General features: G+C 47.5%; 13 non-coding genes and 1 pseudogene across 13 annotated transcripts; all 14 read right to left on the reverse strand.

Annotated features, from left to right (window-relative positions):
• Positions 1 to 1,553: 1,553 nt before the first annotated feature.
• Positions 1,554 to 1,671, reverse strand: LOC121311696. Its single transcript, XR_005949442.1, has one exon. It is a non-coding gene; the product is annotated as a U5 spliceosomal RNA (small nuclear RNA).
• Positions 1,672 to 2,070: 399 nt separating this feature from the next.
• On the reverse strand, positions 2,071 to 2,261 carry LOC121311684. The gene has a single exon (XR_005949434.1). It is a non-coding gene; the product is annotated as a U2 spliceosomal RNA (small nuclear RNA).
• Positions 2,262 to 7,373: 5,112 nt separating this feature from the next.
• Positions 7,374 to 7,491, reverse strand: LOC121311697. Its single transcript, XR_005949443.1, has one exon. It is a non-coding gene; the product is annotated as a U5 spliceosomal RNA (small nuclear RNA).
• Positions 7,492 to 7,890: 399 nt separating this feature from the next.
• LOC121311682 lies at positions 7,891 to 8,080 on the reverse strand. Its single transcript, XR_005949432.1, has one exon. It is a non-coding gene; the product is annotated as a U2 spliceosomal RNA (small nuclear RNA).
• Positions 8,081 to 10,234: 2,154 nt separating this feature from the next.
• On the reverse strand, positions 10,235 to 10,352 carry LOC121311698. The gene has a single exon (XR_005949445.1). It is a non-coding gene; the product is annotated as a U5 spliceosomal RNA (small nuclear RNA).
• Positions 10,353 to 10,751: 399 nt separating this feature from the next.
• LOC121311677 lies at positions 10,752 to 10,943 on the reverse strand. The gene has a single exon (XR_005949429.1). It is a non-coding gene; the product is annotated as a U2 spliceosomal RNA (small nuclear RNA).
• A 1,565-nt stretch (positions 10,944 to 12,508) lies between these two features.
• Positions 12,509 to 12,626, reverse strand: LOC121311699. The gene has a single exon (XR_005949446.1). It is a non-coding gene; the product is annotated as a U5 spliceosomal RNA (small nuclear RNA).
• A 427-nt stretch (positions 12,627 to 13,053) lies between these two features.
• LOC121311675 lies at positions 13,054 to 13,245 on the reverse strand. The gene has a single exon (XR_005949428.1). It is a non-coding gene; the product is annotated as a U2 spliceosomal RNA (small nuclear RNA).
• A 1,633-nt stretch (positions 13,246 to 14,878) lies between these two features.
• Positions 14,879 to 14,996, reverse strand: LOC121311700. Its single transcript, XR_005949447.1, has one exon. It is a non-coding gene; the product is annotated as a U5 spliceosomal RNA (small nuclear RNA).
• A 415-nt stretch (positions 14,997 to 15,411) lies between these two features.
• On the reverse strand, positions 15,412 to 15,604 carry LOC121311691. Its single transcript, XR_005949438.1, has one exon. It is a non-coding gene; the product is annotated as a U2 spliceosomal RNA (small nuclear RNA).
• A 202-nt stretch (positions 15,605 to 15,806) lies between these two features.
• Positions 15,807 to 15,924, reverse strand: LOC121311692. The gene has a single exon (XR_005949439.1). It is a non-coding gene; the product is annotated as a U5 spliceosomal RNA (small nuclear RNA).
• Positions 15,925 to 16,337: 413 nt separating this feature from the next.
• Positions 16,338 to 16,529, reverse strand: LOC121311683. The gene has a single exon (XR_005949433.1). It is a non-coding gene; the product is annotated as a U2 spliceosomal RNA (small nuclear RNA).
• Positions 16,530 to 18,659: 2,130 nt separating this feature from the next.
• On the reverse strand, positions 18,660 to 18,777 carry LOC121311690. Its single transcript, XR_005949437.1, has one exon. It is a non-coding gene; the product is annotated as a U5 spliceosomal RNA (small nuclear RNA).
• A 572-nt stretch (positions 18,778 to 19,349) lies between these two features.
• On the reverse strand, positions 19,350 to 19,524 carry LOC121311681 (annotated as a pseudogene).
• Positions 19,525 to 19,726: the final 202 nt, after the last annotated feature.

The raw sequence follows: 19,726 nt of genomic DNA on the forward strand, positions 1-19,726 counted from the left end.
TTTTATTGACTTCACTCTCCGCTTCCTCCATCGCCTCACTCTCTTGTACCTTGTCACTCACTTGTACCTTGTCCGCCCCACCACCACCTTCACCCACACCTCCACCCCCTTTCACTTCCTTACCACTCATACCCCCTCCACCTCTCTCCACACTCACCACCCCATATCCCTTACTTATATCACCACCACTTTTACTCCCTCCACTCATCCCCTTTCCACTCCCATCTTTCTTTACACCATCAACACACTCATTTGCTCGTTCACCATCCATGCTACTTCCACCTCCACTCATTCCCTTTCCACTCCCATCTTTCTTTGCACCACCACCACCCTCATTTACTCCCTCACCAACCATACTACCTCCACTTCCACTCTTTCCCTCTTCACTCCCATCTTTCTTTGCACCATCACCACTCTCATTTGCTCGCTCTCCATCCATACCACACCCACTTCCACTCATTCCCTTTCCACTCCCATCTTTCTTTGCACCATCACCACTCTCATTTGCTCGCTCTTCATCCATACCACGTTTACCACACTCTCTATACAAATGATCGAGGGATCCACACATACTACAACTCTTTGGGGTGTTGCAGTCCATGGCTTCATGCCCCTTCCTCCTACACTTTTGGCAGAACGTTACTTGGCACTCATTCGCCTCATGTCCTTCCGTATCACATTTGAAACACCTCCTCGGTTGCCCAGGGTAGCTTAAAAAACCCCTGTTTCCCCCAATCTGTACCTGGCCCGGAGGGTGTACTATACCCCCCTCTTTTGTACTACAGATCTTCAGCCTCACGAAAAATTTCCATTTCCCAGTCCAGATGCCTACAGGGTCAAGAACTTTAAAAGGTCCCGAAATAATATCACAAACTCTCCCAATGTACTGTGCAACATCCTCTTGACCAACATATGGGTTATACATAAACACAAATAATGGTCGAACTTCTCTTGCAAACAAAGGGTCTCCAATATAGAAAGAAAAAGGCCTTTCATTTTTCTTCCGCTGATAATTATCCCAAACGCTCCGAGCCAAATCTTCACTGCATAAAACTAAATCAAAAAACTTATCATAATTTTGAAAACAAAAAATAGACTTCACCTCCAACTGCAGTCCTTTCAGCAAAACTTCCTTCACGAAAAATTCACGCCCACCTGGCGTATCCTTCCACTCTCCAACGTCCACGGTTCTCAGCTGTTTCACCAACTCCTCACTCCATCGAAACCGGATCAAATTCTGCATTCTTCTTCCCGTTGCCATCGCATCCAAATCCCAGCGCCTTCTCTTTCTCAGCAAATATTCAAAATGCTGCGGTCATGCCACATACATTTGAGATGAGCCAAGAGGCCGAGAAGCGATGCCCACAATGGTTTTGGCCAAACGCCCCGGGCGCGGCCGCCCGCCGCAGCAGTCGTGGTACTTGCTTCTCGGGCGGGCGGGCGGGCGGGCGGAGGAAGGAAGGAAGGAAGGAAGGAAGGAAGGAAAGGTGCCGGGCTCCAACGGGGGCGACCGCCCTTTCTGTGCTCGTTCTGCTTTTAAACTCCAGGTGGAGCCCCTCCCTGAGGGGAAGGGCTGTCCAAAAATTGGATCGAACTCGTAAATGCTCCTCTCCACGGAAATCTTTAGTAAAAGGCGAAAGGTTCATTCGAGCTGTAGAGAAGCCGGAGCGTGCCTTTGCTGGTGGCCGAGCCCTTCCGGCCGGCCCAAAGGCCCTCCCCTCTGCCAAGCGGCAGCGAGGCCACGCACGCAAAACAAAAACAGGGAACTCCTCCCAAAACGCATCTGCCGTTCCGCCCCGGCGAAAGGGCGCTTTGCTGCTGCTGCTACACTGGCCTGCTGCGTGTGTTAGGCCTGCCTGAATATGAAATATGAAAAAAAAAAAAAAAAAAAAAAAAAAAAAAAAAAAAAAAAAAAAAAAAAGAACGAAAAGAGCGGGAAAACGGCGCGTCCCAGGAAAGGGGAGGTGGGGAGGGAGGGAGGGAGGGTTAGGGTGGGGGCTCTCTCTCTCTCTCTCTCTCTCGCTCGCTCGCTCTCGCTCGCTCGCTCTCTCTCTCTTTTGACCTTTCTGAGAAATGGGCACCGTTCCCGGAGGTACTGCAATACCGGGTCGATGCGTGGAGTGGACGGAGCAAGCCCCGCTTCCATCTCCCGCTTCCAAAAATCCATTTAATATAGACGGTCCCCCTATGGGGGACGTATCAGATATTAAACTGATAAGAACAGATTTTTTTTTTTTTTTTTTTTTTTAATGAACAACAATACAATTACAATTACAATCAAATAATTACATATTTACATATTTACATACTACTAAGTAACCATACTATTACAGCGATATTTACATATTTTACAAACACACAGTACATCGGAGACATCCTATATTTGTATGGCAGTAAGGTTCTTCCATTTCTCCTTGGCGGCATTAAAGCCCCATCTATCCACATCTATTTGGATCCGCCTTTTTACCTGCCCCCGAATCTCTCTCATCACTCTGTCAGGGCACATGCTCTTGTTGTTTTTAACCAAACAGTTCCTATTTCCCCATATTTCAAATTTTATCAGACTTACTAGAAACCATAAAATAAAACCCATCTTTTTTGAATATTTTCCCAACCCACCACCATACATAATAAAATCATAATCCAAAACAAAACCCGACACCAATAATTCAAACAGAACCCCCGCCCTCTCCCACACTAATTTAGAAAAGGGGCATTCCCACAACATGTGCCTTTGTGTTTCCTCTGATAGACAGCTGTTCCTTGGACAAAAAGGGTTTCTGGTCAGGGAGTGCCTGTGTAGAACCTCCCGCACTGGAACTCGGCTATGTGCACATAACCAATTAAAATCACTGAATCTATTATCCAAGCCTTTCGGTTGGATCTCAGCCCAGGCGTTTTGTGGGGTCAGTGAAAAAAACCGTACATAAAAGCTTGAAACAGACTGACGATACAACATTTTATGTGATAAACATAGATCTTTTTCTTTACAAGCTGGATTAGCCTTTGACCACACTACAGCATGTTCATACCAGGCAGGCCTGGTCTCTGCCTTGGGAACGCTGTTTGAAATAGGGGCCAGATGACGCATAGGCCAGGAAAACCAAAACTTGATAAAAAACTGCCGTTTGTGCGAGACTTCCCCAACCAAAGCAACATATAGGTTTGAAAAAAATAAACAGTCTAGTTTCAGTGGTATGTGCGGCACATCCCTCCCCCCCTCCTTTATAGGTCTGTACATAATGTCCCTCCTCACATACTCATACCTCCCTCCCCACATAAACTGAAACACTGTCCTAGTGACCCCCCTTCTCATTCTGCGAGGCAAAGGAAATACATATGCCAGGTAGACCAAAACAGGCAGAACGATGGCTTTTACTACTAGCACTTTACCTATAAAGGTTAGTCTTCTACTTTTCCAAAGTGCTAGCTGCCTACCCACCTTTTCTAACCTCTCCTCCCAATTCTTAACCTCTGCCTGGGTGCGATGAAATGTGACCCCAAGAATTTTAATACCCTCTGTACATAGTTTTAAATCACACTGTGCATCTTCTCTGTTACTCCAGGTTCCAAAATACATCATAGAAGTTTTATTTACATTCAAACAGGACCCTGAAGCTAACCCAAATCTGTGAACTAACGCTAAAGAGCTTTTTAAACTGAAATCGGAATCCAAAAATAACGTGGAATCATCGGCGTACTGTGAGATTTTCAATACCTCTCCCTTACTACCTGGGATTACCACCCCCCCCACCCTCCCGTCCCCCCGTAGAGCCGCTGCAAAGGGCTCCACAAACAAGACATAGAGGAGAGGAGAGAGCGGACAACCCTGCCTTACTCCCGATTCCTGTCGGACCTCTCTCCCCAAATTCCCATTCACTCTGAGCCTACTGAAAACCCCATTATACATAATGCCCAACCACCTCAAAAAGTGCTCACCAAACCCAAAATTTTGTAAAACCCTGAACAAAAACCCATGATGTACCCGGTCGAAAGCCTTTTGCTGATCTAAACTAACAAGCATCAGTGGTATCCTCCTGTCCTCCGCCCAGCCAATCACGTCGCGAATCAGCTGCAGGTTCCACTGGGCAGACCTGCCTGGGACTCCACAAGTCTGGTCTGTGTGCACAATATGGGGCATCGCTCTCCCCAGCCTACCTGTAAGGACCTTTGCTATTAATTTATAATCAGCATTTAATAAGGTAATGGGCCTCCAGTTCTGCAGATCAGACTTCTCTCCTTTCTTAAATAAAAGAGTGACAATGCCCTCCTTCATTGATCTCCCTAGTTCACCTTGTTTAAAGATAGCCTGAACTACCTCCAAGACATCCTTTCCCAACACCTTCCAAAATGCCAAATAAAATTCTTTCCCAAGCCCATCAGATCCCGGTACCTTCCTGCTTTTCATCCCTTTCAGGGCTGCTGTCAGCTCCTCTAAAAGTATTGGCTTCTCCAAGTCCTCTACTACTTCTTCCGGCACTCGGGACAACACCTGAGCAAGGAAAAAGCTCCCCTCCTCCTCGCTCACATCTCGCACCGAAAACAAAACTTCATAAAAGGAGCTAGCACATTCCAGTACCTCCGCAGGGTCCAATACTTCCCTGTTTTGCTTGTCCCTCAGGCTAGTGATTACCTGCCTACTCTGTCTATCTCTGATTTGCCTAAAGAAAGAATGAGTGCAAGCTTCAGTGTTAAAGACCACTTCTCCTTGCCTCCGGAACAAAAACTGTGTGGCTTTAAAAGTAAAAATATCCTTCAACTGCTGTTTCACCTGTGCAAAATACTCCCAATTAACTGTGTGTCCCCTATTACCTAGCATGTATAATCCTTCCAAAATCCGCTGCAATCTGAAAATCTCCTTCCTTTCCCTTTTAGCCTTAGCTTTACCATACTCTTGTGACAACACTTTCACCCTCCTTTTCACCTCCTCCCACCACTCTACCACTGAACTGAAATATGGCTTCAACCCCACCCAAAACTGATAGTGCTCTAAAAAAGACTCACAGAACTCTCTCTCTTCAAGTACTTTGTTGTTAAATTTCCAATAACCTTTGCCAAACAAAGGAGCTTTAACTAAAACTTTAAGTGATATTAGATCATGATCAGAAAACCACATAGGGAGAACAGACCCAGACTGCAACTGAAAATTTTTGCTAACGAAAAAATAATCTAGCCTGCTACTAGACCCTCTGGAATTCCTCCAAGTGGCCCCCTTCATTTTTAATTTTGCAAAGGCATCAACTAACTCAAAATTTATTAACAAGGATTTCAGATATTTAAAACTAAAATCTGCATCTTGCGCTGTGTCCAAATTAATATTAAAGTCCCCTCCCATCACCACCACCCTATTAGTGACCAACAAATCCCCTAACTCAGCAAACAGATCTGCCCTTGCAGACATAAGAGGGTTTGCATATATATTAATAAACCTAAACTGTGTCCCCCCACAATCAGCATCCACCATTAAGACCCTCCCCGGTACAGGTGAAACAGTGTGCACAATTCCCACATTTTGACCCTTAAAAACAATACCCACTCCTGAAGAATGAACCCCCCCCACACTCCAACGGGATTCACCAGCCCCCCATTCTGTACTGAAGGCCTCTACATCCTTCTCATCTTTAAGGTGTACCTCTTGAAAAAAACAAACAGAAAAATCATATAATCGCAAAGAGGTAAACACAGCTGTCCTCTTCACTTTGTCTCTCAAACCCCTGACATTTACAGACATTAAATTCAAAGAAGACATTTACAAAAGCTGAAAGAAAAAAAAGGAAGAAAACCAAGCAAACTCAAGTCCCTTTTTTTTCCTCTAAAGCGGACATATGTCCAGGCCCACCTTCAGGAGGACATTCCTTCTCGTGGCTGGGTATCATTTGCCTAGTATTACCAAGAGCCAAAACTTGCTCTTGGATTTCTTCTAAAGTAGCTCCCAGTTCAGCACTGCCTGTGCTGCCTTCACTCCAGTCTCTGACAGCTCCCTCTTCTGACAGTTCTTCTAAAGCTTCCCCCTCCTCTTCTACCAGCAAAGCGTCATAGGGATTAACGGAAAGTGGGATCCCCTCTACCTTCCGTTTAGTAATAGCCTCTGATTGACTCTTTGACGGTTCGTCAACGCTTTTCCGTTTCTCCCTACCTCTCTTCATCTCGCTCCAGTGCTGCTGGTTCCCAGGAAGCGGTTCGCTGTAGTCACGGGAGGAAGCCAGCACCCTACGACTGGGTCCGCCTGCAACCTCCTCCTCTCCCTCCTTCTCCTCCTCCATTTCCTGTGGGGTTTCTGGGACAGTCTCCCCCGTACCTGCTGATTCTTCCTCCACCGGCTCCTCTCTTCGGACTGCATCTGCATATGTTGCACTCCTCTTTGGGCACTGTTTGAACAGGTGCTCCTCAGAGTTACAGATGCTGCATTTTTTAATTTTGTCACAGTCCTTGGTCTCATGATCTGTGCCTTGGCAGTTGCGACAGACCATGTTCTTGCAAGTGGCAACCAGGTGCCCAAAAATCCCACATTTCCTGCAGTACTGGGGCTGTCCGCTGTAAAACAGGTAGCCCCTGTTTGGCCCAATTGTAAAGTTGGCCGGCGGGTGCTTAAACCCATCAGAGCTGCTCTTATCAGGCTTTAGAGTTACCCGGAACTGTCTTTTGCCTGTCCATATGCCATGCTTGTCTCTGACTGGTAATCCCCCGGAAACAGTTTTGCAGTACCGAGACAAGAACAGCTCAATATCAAAGTCACTGATATATGGGTTAAACATGTGCACTGTTATTACCCTGTGGTCTTTGTGCCAAAGTGGCTCCATGTTATAAAAAGACAAAGGCTTTTCTGTTGCTTTCTCTTCAAAAATCTTTAGAAAGGTATCATAAACAACACCACTTTCAAAAGTTAAGTCCAAAAATCTTTGGCTGTTATTCACCTGTAAGCAGTAGATCTGAGCAGGTACAAAGCGCAGTTGTCCCAGCAAAACCTTCTCCACGAACTGATCACGATCCAGGAAATCCTCCTTGTTCTCCTCTTTCCATCTGAAACGGACGGTATTCCGTAGTCCAGCCCCGGGTGCTGACTTGAGTGAAGATTTAGACGTCATCTTCGTGTCACCTTCTTTTTCTCTCAGATAGAGCAAACTGCGGTCATGCCACACACTTGCTCTGAGCCAAGAGGCCGAGAAGCGATGCCCACAATGGTTTTGGCCAAACGCCCCGGGCGCGGCCGCCCGCCGCAGCAGTCGTGGTACTTGCTTCTCGGGCGGGCGGGCGGGGCGGGCGGAGGGAGGGAGGGAGGGAGGGAGGAAGGAAGGAAGGAAGGAAAGGTGCCGGGCTCCAACGGGGGCGACCGCCCTTTCTGTGCTCGTTCTGCTTTTAAACTCCAGGTGGAGCCCCTCCCTGAGGGGAAGGGCTGTCCAAAAATTGGATCGAACTCGTAAATGCTCCTCTCCACGGAAATCTTTAGTAAAAGGCGAAAGGTTCATTCGAGCTGTAGAGAAGCCGGAGCGTGCCTTTGCTGGTGGCCGAGCCCTTCCGGCCGGCCCAAAGGCCCTCCCCTCTGCCAAGCGGCAGCGAGGCCACGCACGCAAAACAAAAACAGGGAACTCCTCCCAAAACGCATCTGCCGTTCCGCCCCGGCGAAAGGGCGCTTTGCTGCTGCTGCTGCTACACTGGCCTGCTGCGTGTGTTAGGCCTGCCTGAATATGAAATATGAAAAAAAAAAAAAAAAAAAAAAAAAAAAAAAAAAAAAAAAAAGAACGAAAAGAGCGGGAAAACGGCGCGTCCCAGGAAAGGGGAGGTGGGGAGGGAGGGAGGGAGGGAGGGTTAGGGTGGGGCTCTCTCTCTCTCTCTCTCTCTCTCTCTCTCGCTCGCTCTCTCTCGCTCTCTCTCTCTCTTTGACCTTTCTGAGAAATGGGCACCGTTCCCGGAGGTACTGCAATACCGGGTCGATGCGTGGAGTGGACGGAGCAAGCCCCGCTTCCATCTCCCGCTTCCAAAAATCCATTTAATATAGACGGTCCCCCTATGGGGGACGTATCAGATATTAAACTGATAAGAACAGATTTTTTTTTTTTTTTTTTTTTTTATTTGAAAATATGCCCACAATTTTTAATTCTTTTCAAAAGAAAACATTACATTTATGGTTATAAACCATATCTATTACAAATCATCACAAAAAAAAAAAAAAAACAAACAAAAAAACATTCAAAAAAACAACCAAAAACAAAAAACAAAAACATTTCATTACAATAAACTTTAGCATAATCAAAATAACAAAAACACACAATACATCAATTCTTCAAAAATAACAGAGCCATCAATTTTCCAAAATAAAACATATCAATTTTCCAAGGTTTTAAACATATACAACAACAAATATTTCAAAAACAAAAACAAAACAGTCTTTTATTCCCACTCCCACTCTTCAGTTTCAACATTTCTTTCTCAACTCAAAAATCATATCCAACACAAAACAAAATCTTTCTTTTAAACCTCTTTACTTCTTAATAATCCCCTTTCTTTTCTCTTCGTCTTTCCATCTGGCACATAACAAAACTCTATTCCTTTCTGTTCTGTATTTTTTAACCTCTGCCTCTGTTATCACCCCCTTCAACAATCTCTCCTTCCAAGCCATTAACTCAAAAAACTCCCTCCTACAAAGACTCCGCATTAAATTATCCTCCTTTTCTTCCATTATTTTCCCCTCAAAATCCCTCGGTTCCAGTCCTCTTAATGGGTCTCCTCTTCTTTTCCTCATCTCCTCCTTCTCCACGCTTTCATACCAGCTGGGACCAGCTGCACCCTCGTTGGCACTCTCCTCACTCCTGCTCCCGGCTCCAGGTTCTCTGTCCTTCCGCTTTTTCTTTATTTCACTCTCCGTTTCCTCCATCGCCTCACTCTCTTGCACCTTGTCCGCCCCACCATCACCTTCACCCACACCACCACCACACACCCACACCTGCACCCCCTTTCACTTCCTTACCACTCATACCCCCTCCACCACTAACCACTCTCACCACACCACCTTCCTTACTTACATCACTACCCCCTTTACTCCCTCCACTCATTCCCTTTCCACTCCCATCTTTCTTTGCACCATCACCACCCTCCTTTGCTCGCTCACCATCCATACCACTCCCACCTCCACTCTTTTCTTCTCCACTCCCATCATTCTTTGCACCATCACCACCCTCACTTGCTCTCTCACCACCCATACCACGCTTTCCACACTCTCTATACAGGTGATCCAGTGCTCCACACATACTGCAACTTTTGGGGGTTTTACAGTCCATCGCTTCATGCCCTTTTCGCCTGCATTTCTGGCAGAACATTACTTTGCACTCGCTCGCCTCATGCCCTTCGGTGTCGCACTTAAAACACTTTCGCGGTTGCCCAGGGTAACTTAAAAAACCCCTGTTTCCCCCAATCTGTACATGACCCGGAGGGTGTACTATACCCCCCTCCTTTGCACTACAAATCTTAAGCCTTACAATAAATTTCCACTTCCCGGTCCATATACCTATAGGGTCAAGCACTTTAAAAGGTCCCGAAATAACGTCGCAAAAACGGCCAACATACTGTGCGACTTCCTCCTGCCCAACATACGGGTTATACATGAAAACAAACAATGGCCGAACTTCCCTTGCAAATAAGGGATCTGCGATATACATCGAAAAAGGCCTTTCATTTCTCTTCTTCTGATAAGTATCCCAAACGCTCTGAGCCAATTCTTCACTGCACAAGGCCAAATCAAAAAACTTTTCATAGTTCTGAAAACAGAAAATAGACTTCACCTCCAAATTTAGTCCTTTCAACAGCACCTCCTTCACAAAGAATTCTCGCCCGCCTGGTGTATCCTTCAATTCTGCAGCATCGACGATCTTCAATTCTTTCTCCAAAACCTCACTCCATCGGAAACGGATCAGGTTCTGCATCCTCCTTCCAGTCGCCATCGTATTCCGCTCCCAGCGCCTTCTCTTCCTCACTGGATCCTCAGGATGCTGCGGTCATGCCACATACACTTGATCTGAGCCAAGAGGCCGAGAAGCGATGCCCACAATGGTTTTGGCCAAACGCCCCGGGCGCGGCCGCCCGCCGCAGCAGTCGTGGTACTTGCTTCTCGGGCGGGCGGGCGGGAGGGAGGGAGGAGGAGGGAGGGAGGGAGGAAGGAAGGAAGGAAGGAAAGGTGCCGGGCTCCAACGGGGGCGACCGCCCTTTCTGTGCTCGTTCTGCTTTTAAACTCCAGGTGGAGCCCCTCCCTGAGGGGAAGGGCTGTCCAAAAATTGGATCGAACTCGTAAATGCTCCTCTCCACGGAAATCTTTAGTAAAAGGCGAAAGGTTCATTCGAGCTGTAGAGAAGCCGGAGCGTGCCTTTGCTGGTGGCCGAGCCCTTCCGGCCGGCCCAAAGGCCCAAAGGCCCTCCCCTCTGCCAAGCGGCAGCGAGGCCACGCACGCAAAACAAAAACAGGGAACTCCTCCCAAAACGCATCTGCCGTTCCGCCCCGGCGAAAGGGCGCTTTGCTGCTGCTGCTACACTGGCCTGCTGCGTGTGTTAGGCCTGCCTGAATATGAAATATGAAAAAAAAAAAAAAAAAAAAAAAAAAAAAAAAAAAAAAAAAGAACGAAAAGAGCGGGAAAACGGCGCGTCCCAGGAAAGGGGAGGTGGGGAGGGAGGGAGGGAGGGAGGGGGGGGGCTCTCTCTCTCTCTCTCTCTCGCTCTCTCTCTCTCTCTCGCTCTCTCGCTCTCTCTCTCTTTTGACCTTTCTGAGAAATGGGCACCGTTCCCGGAGGTACTGCAATACCGGGTCGATGCGTGGAGTGGACGGAGCAAGCCCCGCTTCCATCTCCCGCTTCCAAAAATCCATTTAATATAGACGGTCCCCCTATGGGGGACGTATCAGATATTAAACTGATAAGAACAGATTTTTTTAAATTTTAATTATACAAAACAAAAATCAAAACACAGATACATTTCCCATAAAGAACAACAAAAACCATATATCAAAAACAAAAACTCAAAAACATTAAACACAAATATCCTTACTCAAAATACTCAAACTGGTTATTTTCTTTTGTAACAGACATTCAAACTTTCCCTTTTTTTTTTTTTTTTTAAACAAACATTTATCAAGTCTTTTTTACATCTTTCCCTGTTATCTTCAGAGCCGTCTCCTTCCCCTTCTCCGCTTCCTCCACACGCTCTGCCCAGTCCTTCTTCAGCTCTTTCTCTGGCACTAACCCAGACTCCTTCACTCCCGCTTCCTCTGCTGACCTCTTCTCAGCTGGCTGTCTCTGCTGCTTTCCCTTCTCAGCCACGTTCTCCTTCCCAGATGTAGTCGCGGGCACTGACACCGGTTTCTCCTCCGATTTTCTCCCGGATGCAGTCGATGGCACCGACACCGGTTTCTCCGTGGGCGTCCTCACGCCCCCTCTATCCTTTGCACTTTTCCTTGTCTGCTTCTCACTCTCCATCTCCTCACTCTCCATCTCCTCATTGGACTCCTCTTCACTGCTCACTGGTTCAGTGTAACTTGCAGCCCTGTGCGGACACTTATAAAACAGGTGGTTAATACTCCCACACAGATTACACTTTCTACGTTCTTTACAGTCCTTTGTATTATGTCCTTTTTTATTACAATTTTTGCAGAATAAGTCCTTGCACTCCTCAGCCTTGTGACCCAATTCATTGCACTTTCTGCACAGCTCCGGTTGTCCAACATAATACAAAAAACCTCGGTTCGGTCCAATGGAAAAAGAGGAAGGCGGATGCTCCACCCCCTCATATCCCACTTTACTGGGGCGGAACCTCGCCCACACTCTCCAGGTTCCGTTCCACATCCCAAACTCATCCAAACACTTCTCGGGCGGCCTGACCACATTACAATAACGTCCCAAAAACGTGGAAACATCCTCCCCAGGAACAAACGGATTATACATATGGATGTTTACCACCCGCACTTCTTGAATAAAAAGTGGTTCAAGGATAAACTGACTTAAAAGCTTCATTTCATTATCCTTAAAACATTTCCAAACAACTTTACAATATGCTTCAGTTTTAAGCGTTAGATCAAAAATCCTTCTTGCCTGAAAATCCTGGAAACAGAACACTTCATTGAGATCCAGCTTGACCCTCTTCATAATGCTGATAACAAAATCCTTCCTCGACATATCCTTCGTTCCTTCTTTTTTCAGCAGCCGAATCGTATTCCTCAGACGAGGTCCCGGGGGCTTCGTTGCGGTCTCCGCCATCCTTTCGCCTTCTCTTCCTCAATGAAACCGGTTGGAATGCTGCGGTCAAGCCACACACAATCGGATCGGAGCCAAGAGGCCGAGAAGCGATGCCCACAATGGTTTTGGCCAAACGCCCCGGGCGCGGCCGCCCGCCGCAGCAGTCGTGGTACTTGCTTCTCGGGCGGGCGGAGGGAGGGAGGGAGGGAGGAAGGAAGGAAGGAAGGAAAGGTGCCGGGCTCCAACGGGGGCGACCGCCCTTTCTGTGCTCGTTCTGCTTTTAAACTCCAGGTGGAGCCCCTCCCTGAGGGGAAGGGCTGTCCAAAAATTGGATCGAACTCGTAAATGCTCCTCTCCACGGAAATCTTTAGTAAAAGGCGAAAGGTTCATTCGAGCTGTAGAGAAGCCGGAGCGTGCCTTTGCTGGTGGCCGAGCCCTTCCGGCCGGCCCAAAGGCCCAAAGGCCCTCCCCTCTGCCAAGCGGCAGCGAGGCCACGCACGCAAAACAAAAACAGGGAACTCCTCCCAAAACGCATCTGCCGTTCCGCCCCGGCGAAAGGGCGCTTTGCTGCTGCTGCTGCTGCTACACTGGCCTGCTGCGTGTGTTAGGCCTGCCTGAATATGAAATATGAAAAAAAAAAAAAAAAAAAAAAAAAAAAAAAAAAAAAAAAAAAAAAAAAAAGAACGAAAAGAGCGGGAAAACGGCGCGTCCCAGGAAAGGGGAGGTGGGGGGAGGGGGAGGGGAGGGTGGGGCTCTCTCTCTCTCTCCCTCTCTCTCTCTCTCTCTCTCTCTCTCTCGCTCGCTCTCTCTCTCTCTCTCTCTCTCTCTTTTGACCTTTCTGAGAAATGGGCACCGTTCCCGGAGGTACTGCAATACCGGGTCGATGCGTGGAGTGGACGGAGCAAGCCCCGCTTCCATCTCCCGCTTCCAAAAATCCATTTAATATAGACGGTCCCCCTATGGGGGACGTATCAGATATTAAACTGATAAGAACAGATTTTTTTTTTTTCGGAGCCAAGAGGCCGAGAAGCGATGCCCACAATGGTTTTGGCCAAACGCCCCGGGCGCGGCCGCCTGAATATGAAATATGAAAAAAAAAAAAAAAATCAAGCAAAAGTCAAAAAAACTTCAATACTTCTCAAACACAAATACCCATTCATAAACACCAAAAAATCTTATACCAAAACCAGAACTAAAATCTTTAAACACAAATATCCTTACTCAAATACACAAAACTAATTATTTTCTTTTATAACAGACAGTCATATAACTACCACTCCTCAACTCTTTTTTGCAGTTTTTTCTGTTATTTTTGCACTAGTCTCTTTCTCTTTCTCTGTTTCCTCCACTCGGTCCGCCCAGTCCTTCTTCGGCTCTTTCCCAGGCAAAGACCCAGGCTCCTTCACTCCCGCTTCCGCTGCTGACCTCTTCTCTGCCGGCTGTCTCTGCTGCTTTCCCTTCTCGGCCACGTTCTCCCTTCCAGATGTAGTCGCGGGCACTGACACCGTTTTCTCCTCCGACTTTCTCTCAGATACCGCTGATGACACTGACACTGGTTTCCCCGCAGTCTTCGTCACACCTCCTTTATCCCTTGCACCTTTCTTTTTCTCCTCGTCACTCTCCATCGCCTCGCTCTCCATCTCCTCACTGGAATCCTCCTCACTGCTCACAGGTTCAGTATAACTTGCGGCCCTGTGCGGACACTTATAAAACAGATGGTTAATATCCCCACACAAATTACACTTTCTCCTTTCCTTGCAATCCTTCGTATTATGTCCTTTTTTGTTACAGTTTCTGCAGAATAAGTCCTTACATTCCTCAGCCTTGTGACCCATTGCATTACACTTCCTGCACAGCTCCGGTTGTCCAATATAATACAAAAATCCACGGTTTGAACCAATGGAAAAAGAGGAAGGCGGATGCTCCACCCCCTCATACCCCACTTTACTGGGGCGGAACCTCGCCCACACTCTCCAGGTTCCGTTCCACATTCCAAATTCATCAGAGCACTTCTCAGGCGGCCTGACCACTTTGCAATACCGTCCCAAAAATGTCGAAACATCCTCCCCAGGTACAAACGGATTATACATGTGCACGTATACCACTCGCACTTCTTGTATAAAAAGAGGTTCAAGAATAAACGAACTTAAAAGCCTCGTTTCATTATTCTTAAAACATTTCCAGACACTCTGACAATAGACTTCAGTTTTAAGCGTTAAATCAAAAATTCCCCTTGCCTGGAAATCTTGCAGACAGAATACTTCGTTGAAGTCCAATTCGACCTTCTTCATAATACTGTTCACGAAATCCTTTCTTGACATAGCCTTCATCCCTTCCTTCCTCAGCAAACGAATCGTGTTCCTCAGACGAGGTCCCGGGGGCTTTGTTGCAGTCTTCGCCTTCTCTTTCTCAATGGAACCGGTTAGAATGCTGCGGTCAAGCCACATACAATCGGATCGGAGCCAAGAGGCCGAGAAGCGATGCCCACAATGGTTTTGGCCAAACGCCCCGGGCGCGGCCGCCCGCCGCAGCAGTCGTGGTACTTGCTTCTCGGGAGGGCGGAGGGAGGGAGGAAGGAAGGAAGGAAGGAAGGAAGGAAAGGTGCCGGGCTCCAACGGGGGCGACCGCCCTTTCTGTGCTCGTTCTGCTTTTAAACTCCAGGTGGAGCCCCTCCCTGAGGGGAAGGGCTGTCCAAAAATTGGATCGAACTCGTAAATGCTCCTCTCCACGGAAATCTTTAGTAAAAGGCGAAAGGTTCATTCGAGCTGTAGAGAAGCCGGAGCGTGCCTTTGCTGGTGGCCGAGCCCTTCCAGCCGGCCCAAAGGCCCAAAGGCCCTCCCCTCTGCCAAGCGGCAGCGAGGCCACGCACGCAAAACAAAAACAGGGAACTCCTCCCAAAACGCATCTGCCGTTCCGCCCCGGCGAAAGGGCGCTTTGCTGCTGCTGCTACACTGGCCTGCTGCGTGTGTTAGGCCTGCCTGAATATGAAATATGAAAAAAAAAAAAAAAAAAAAAAAAAAAAAAAAAAAAAAAAAAAAAAAAAAAGAACGAGCGGGAAAACGGCGCGTCCCAGGAAAGGGGAGGTGGGGAGGGAGGGAGGGAGGGAGGGAGGGTGGGTCTCTCTCTCTCTCTCTCGCTCGCTCGCTCGCTCGCTTGAGATCCAGCTCTCTCTCTCTCTCTCTCTCTTTTGACCTTTCTGAGAAATGGGCACCGTTCCCGGAGGTACTGCAATACCGGGTCGATGCGTGGAGTGGACGGAGCAAGCCCCGCTTCCATCTCCCGCTTCCAAAAATCCATTTAATATAGACGGTCCCCCTATGGGGGACGTATCAGATATTAAACTGATAAGAACAGATACTACACTTGATCTGAGCCAAGAGGCCGAGAAGCGATGCCCACAATGGTTTTGGCCAAACGCCCCGGGCGCGGCCGCCCGCCGCAGCAGTCGTGGTACTTGCTTCTCGGGCGGGCGGGCGGAGCGGGCGGAGGGAGGGAGGAAGGAAGGAAGGAAGGAAGGAAGGAAGGAAAGGTGCCGGGCTCCAACGGGGGCGACCGCCCTTTCTGTGCTCGTTCTGCTTTTAAACTCCAGGTGGAGCCCCTCCCTGAGGGGAAGGGCTGTCCAAAAATTGGATCGAACTCGTAAATGCTCCTCTCCACGGAAATCTTTAGTAAAAGGCGAAAGATTTATTCGAGCTGTAGAGAAGCCGGAGCGTGCCTTTGCTGGTGGCCGAGCCCTTCCGGCCGGCCCAAAGGCCCAAAGGCCCTCCCCTCTGCCAAGCGGCAGCGAGGCCACGCACGCAAAACAAAAACAGGGAACTCCTCCCAAAACGCATCTGCCGTTCCGCCCCGGCGAAAGGGCGCTTTGCTGCTGCTGCTGCTGCTGCTACACTGGCCTGCTGCGTGTGTTAGGCCTGCCTGAATATGAAAATATGAAAAAAAAAAAAAAAAAAAAAAAAAAAAAAAAAAAAAAAAAGAACGAAAAGAGCGGGAAAACGGCGCGTCCCAGGAAAGGGGAGGTGGGGAGGGAGGGAGGGAGGGAGGGTGGGTCTCTCTCTCTCTCTCTCTCTCTCTCTCTCTCGCTCGCTCTCGCTCGCTCGCTCTCTCTCTCTTCTTTTGACCTTTCTGAGAAATGGGCACCGTTCCCGGAGGTACTGCAATACCGGGTCGATGCGTGGAGTGGACGGAGCAAGCCCCGCTTCCATCTCCCGCTTCCAAAAATCCATTTAATATAGACGGTCCCCCTATGGGGGACGTATCAGATATTAAACTGATAAGAACAGATTTTTTTTTTTTTTTTTTTTTTTTTATTTGAAAATATTTTATTAATTCTTTTCAAAAGAAAACATTACATTTATGGTTATAAACCATATCTATTACAAAATCATCAAAAAAAAAAACAAAAAAAACAAAAAACACATTCAAAAAAACAACCAAAAACAAAAAACAAAAACATTTCATTACAATAAACTTTAGCATAATCAAAATAACAAAAACACACAATACATCAATTCTTCAAAAATAACAGAGCCATCAATTTTCCAAAATAAAACATATCAATTTCCCAAGGTTTTAAACATATACAACAACAAATATTTCAAAAACAAAAACAAAACAGTCTTTTATTCCCACTCCCACTCTTCAGTTTCAACATTTCTTTCTCAACTCAAAAATCATATCCAACACAAAACAAAATCTTTCTTTTAAACCTCTTTACTTCTTAATAATCCCCTTTCTTTTCTCTTCGTCTTTCCATCTGGCACATAACAAAACTCTATTCCTTTCTGTTCTGTATTTTTTAACCTCTGCCTCTGTTATCACCCCCTTCAACAATCTCTCCTTCCAAGCCATTAACTCAAAAAACTCCCTCCTACAAAGACTCCGCATTAAATTATCCTCCTTTTCTTCCATTATTTTTCCCTCAAAATCCCTCGGTTCCAGTCCTCTTAATGGGTCTCCTCTTCTTTTCCTCATCTCCTCCTTCTCCACGATTTCATACCAGCTGGGCCCAGCTGCACCCTCATTGGCACTCTCCTCACTCCTGCTCCCGGCTCCAGGTTCTCTGTCCTTCCGCTTTTTCTTTATTTCACTCTCCGTTTCCTCCATCGCCTCACTCTCTTGCACCTTGTCCGCCCCACCATCACCTTCACCCACCACCACCACACATACCCACACCTGCACCCCCTTTCACTTCCTTACCACTCATACCCCCTCCACCACTAACCACTCTCACCACACCACCTTCCTTACTTACATCACCACCCCCTTTACTCCCTCCACTCATTCCCTTTCCACTCCCATCTTTCTTTGCACCATCACCACCCTCCTTTGCTCGCTCACCATCCATACCACTCCCACCTCCACTCTTTTCTTCTCCACTCCCATCATTCTTTGCACCATCACCACCCTCACTTGCTCTCTCACCACCCATACCACGCTTTCCACTGCTCTCTATACAGGTGATCCAGTGCTCCACACATACTGCAACTTTTTGGGGTTTTACAGTCCATCGCTTCATGCCCTTTTCGCCTGCATTTCTGGCAGAACATTACTTTGCACTCGCTCGCCTCATGCCCTTCAGTGTCGCACTTAAAACACTTTCGCGGTTGCCCAGGGTAACTTAAAAAACCCCTGTTTCCCCCAATCTGTACTGACCCGGAGGGTGTACTATACCCCCCTCCTTTGCACTGCAAATCTTCAGCCTCACAATAAATTTCCACTTCCCGGTCCATATACCTATAGGGTCAAGCACTTTAAAAGGTCCCGAAATAACGTCGCAAAAACGGCCAACATACTGTGCGACTTCCTCCTGCCCAACATACGGGTTATACATGAAAACAAACAATGGCCGAACTTCCCTTGCAAATAAGGGATCTGCGATATACATCGAAAAAGGCCTTTCATTTCTCTTCTTCTGATAAGTATCCCAAACGCTCTGAGCCAATTCTTCACTGCACAAGGCCAAATCAAAAAACTTTTCATAGTTCTGAAAACAGAAAATAGACTTCACCTCCAAATTTAGTCCTTTCAACAGCACCTCCTTCACAAAGAATTCTCGTCCGCCAGGTGTATCCTTCAATTCTGCAATATCGACGCTTTTCAGTTCCTTCTCCAAAACCTCACTCCATCGGAAACGGATCAGGTTCTGCATCCTCCTTCCAGTCGCCATCGTATTCCGCTCCCAGCGCCTTCTCTTCCTCACTGGATCCTCAGGATGCTGCGGTCATGCCACATACACTTGAGATCTGAGCCAAGAGGCCGAGAAGCGATGCCCACAATGGTTTTGGCCAAACGCCCCGGGCGCGGCCGCCCGCCGCAGCAGTCGTGGTACTTGCTTCTCGGGCGGGCGGAGGGAGGGAGGAAGGAAGGAAGGAAGGAAGGAAAGGTGCCGGGCTCCAACGGGGGCGACCGCCCTTTCTGTGCTCGTTCTGCTTTTAAACTCCAGGTGGAGCCCCTCCCTGAGGGGAAGGGCTGTCCAAAAATTGGATCGAACTCGTAAATGCTCCTCTCCACGGAAATCTTTAGTAAAAGGCGAAAGATTTATTCGAGCTGTAGAGAAGCCAGAGTGTGCCTTTGCTGGTGGCCGAGCCCTTCCGGCCGGCCCAAAGGCCCAAAGGCCCTCCCCTCTGCCAAGCGGCAGCGAGGCCACGCACGCAAAACAAAAACAGGGAACTCCTCCCAAAACGCATCTGCCGTTCCGCCCCGGCGAAAGGGCGCTTTGCTGCTGCTGCTGCTGCTGCTACACTGGCCTGCTGCGTGAGTTAGGCCTGCCTGAATATGAAATATGAAAAAAAAAAAAAAAAAAAAAAAAAAAAAAAAAAAAAAGATCGGGAAACTGCGCTTCCCATGAAACGGGAGGGTGTGGGTCAAGTGGGGGTAGTGTGGTGTGCTCTCTCTCGCAAGAAGAGCGGGAAAACGGCGCGCTCCCAGAAAAGGGGAGGACCCTCGTCTTCGGAGGGAGGGAGGCGCGTCTTCTCAGGTGGGTCTCTCTCTCTTCCTGACTCTCATCTCAGAAATGGGGGCAAAACACCGTTCCCCTCACCCCTGTAAAAAAAGGAGGTTACTGCAAGCTCATCTCTCTCTCTCTCTCTCTCGCTAGCTCGCTCTCTCTCTCTCTCTCTCTCTCTTTTGACCTTTCTGAGAAATGGGCACCGTTCCCGGAGGTACTGCAATACCGGGTCGATGCGTGGAGTGGACGGAGCAAGCCCCGCTTCCATCTCCCGCTTCCAAAAATCCATTTAATGTAGACGGTCCCCCTATGGGGGACGTATCAGATATTAAACTGATAAGAACAGATTTTTTTGTGGAAAAATAATTTTATTTAATCTTATCATTTAAACAATACTCCAAAAAAACATTCACAAAACACAAAACATTATTATCATTACAAAAACCAAAAAAAACTAAAACAAAATCTAACTATTACATATAAAACAATAACTAAGAAACTAGACATATAATCACAAAACTGATTCAAAAAACAGAAATCTTTCTTTTTTCCTTTTTTTTCAATACAAT

The sequence above is a fragment of the Polyodon spathula genome, unplaced genomic scaffold (genome assembly GCF_017654505.1).
Source record: "Polyodon spathula isolate WHYD16114869_AA unplaced genomic scaffold, ASM1765450v1 scaffolds_3280, whole genome shotgun sequence".
Classification (NCBI taxonomy): domain Eukaryota; kingdom Metazoa; phylum Chordata; class Actinopteri; order Acipenseriformes; family Polyodontidae; genus Polyodon; species Polyodon spathula.